The sequence below is a fragment of the Otolemur garnettii genome, unplaced genomic scaffold, assembly GCF_000181295.1.
Source record: "Otolemur garnettii isolate 467f Iridium unplaced genomic scaffold, OtoGar3 scaffold00054, whole genome shotgun sequence".
In the NCBI taxonomy this organism is placed as follows: Eukaryota; Metazoa; Chordata; class Mammalia; order Primates; family Galagidae; genus Otolemur; species Otolemur garnettii.
In genome coordinates, this window is record NW_003852449.1 from 7,494,582 (window position 1) to 7,496,857 (window position 2,276).

Here is a 2,276-nt window from a genome sequence, read left to right on the forward strand (position 1 = left end):
GAATCACCCTAGTATTTCCATCCAGAGAGTAAAATTAGTAGAAATTTTAAAAAATTGCTTTCTGCCTGCAATCTGAGAAGCCCATTTCATGCCATAAACCTGTCACATTTATAATTACCTGGATTTCTACAGGGAAGGAGACTTATTGCAGAGCAGTGTATGATTGTGAGTATGTGTGTGTGTGTGTGCGCACCTGTGCACACAGGCATGTATCTTCGGTATAGCAGTGTATTTACCTGATGTCGAGACAAATGATCAATTCTGACAATTCAGTCCAAAATGTCAAACTAGATGTTTGGCATGAGGCAGGCACAAACAACTTCAGCATTGACTGAATTTTTAACATTTCAGCCAGTTATGTGAATGTCATGGAGATCAAAATATAGAATGTGATGACCTAAAATCTTTAGCCAAAAGGTTGAGCTTTGCAGAAGCTTGCATTTTATGCATTATAGATTAATTTGCTAACTAAATAATTTCTCCCTTCTTATCCTATTAATAATTCATAGGAAGCTCATTGGGTACAGATAAAAAGTTCACAACAATTAGTTTCAAACAAATATTTTGGCACACTATAGCATAACAATTGTTTCACAATAATCTCTTACCAAGATTAGAATGCATCATTTATCTAGTCAAAGCCACAAATTAGCAATTTTTATTACTTCTCCATAAAATATTCAATTATCCTAGCATTCTATTTCAGACTACTTATAAGACTTACTTAAATATTTCTTGTTACTAATGTAATAAAATAAAAATTTAAAAAGTAAGCAGGAAAATTATATAATTTCATACCCCACCAAACAAAGTTATTCTGCAAATACTATATAAGTGTAAGCTACTCAGACAAAAATGCTCCATCCTCATCTTCAAAGAAATTTTTGAGTAGTGAGGGATACAGGTAAGTGCTAGGCTTGTGTTCTTTTCCATAAGAGCAAACAGAGAAAGTTCTCACAAAGGCTAGGGACCCTAAAGCAGAAAGATGGTGACTGCAAAGGAGATGAAAAAGTCATGGAGTCCATCAACTCAGGGCTCCAGCTCGTTATGCAAAGTGGAAAGTATGTGCTGGGTACAAGCAGGCTTTGAAGATCATCAGACAAGGCAAAGCCAGACTGGTCATCCTTGCCAACAAATGCCCAGCTTTGAGGAATTCTGAAATAGAGTACCATACCACGTTAGCCAAAACTGGTGTTCATCATGACAGTGGCAATGATATTGAATTGGGCATGGCATGCAGCAAGTACCACAGAGGGTGCTACTGGCCGTCACTGATCCAGGTGACTCTGAACTTGCTAGAGCTTATTTAAAAACAAAATTAAAAAAAAAAAAAAACATAAAGGCTGGGGCAAAAAGAGGCAGGGGGTTTCAGAGAGGCCTATTTAAACATATTTATTTAACTAAATTAAAATATAAACAGTATTTAAATTTCCTTCTTGCAAGCACTGTTTTAGAGTGAGAATTCCCCTCACTATTGCATGTTATTTTAAAATAAATAAATAATTTTCGGTTTGGGAAAACTTTCCAAGACATTAAGTATTTATTGAGCTCCTGTGGGAGGAATTAAAAATAGATGTGCACAGAATAGATCCCAGTGTTTGCTGATATCAACCTCAAACTCTATAAAGAAATTAGAGTAACTACCCCAGAAGTCCAAAAAGTATGTAAAAGAAAAACAATGCAACATAAGAAATGACAGAGTATAGAAGCATATGGGTTCCAAAAATCTACAGAAAATGAAGACACTGTACACAAATAGCCCTGACACAGCTTCATGAAGATGAGCCACATCTGCAGAAAAGGATGGGTGGGATTTTCATAAATGGGACAATGGGGTCAGGGAAAAGACAATGAGATCCTTTAGCATTATGTGTATGTAAAGAGTATTGAGATACCCAAAAGAAATATGCCTCTTCCAAGCATGGCATCCATTTTTAAAAATTCAATCCATAAATATTGGTAGAGCATATACTGTGTGCCAGGCACTCAGGTTTGAGAACGTAGAGAGTGAATCGTTTAGAACTACATATTTTTATACACAGAAAATGTATATACAATGCAAATACTCAGGGCCCTTTCACGTGTCCAAATTACAATAATGTATCTATGGATGTGCACACACACATATAAGCATTATCATCTATATTATAGAAGCGTTGTGCACAGTATAGATGTACATTGTGTGTAGACAGGTAGGTAGACAGATGAATAAAGAGAATCACGCCAATGTTAATCAACATATTTGCTAAGCGATGGTTTAATGATTATGCTGCACC

The 2,276-nt window shown here is 35.8% G+C and overlaps 1 pseudogene; it reads left to right on the forward strand.

Moving 5' to 3' along the window:
* The window catches only part of LOC100960068, a 13,525-nt pseudogene that overhangs the window by 4,826 nt on the left and 6,423 nt on the right, over positions 1-2,276 (forward strand).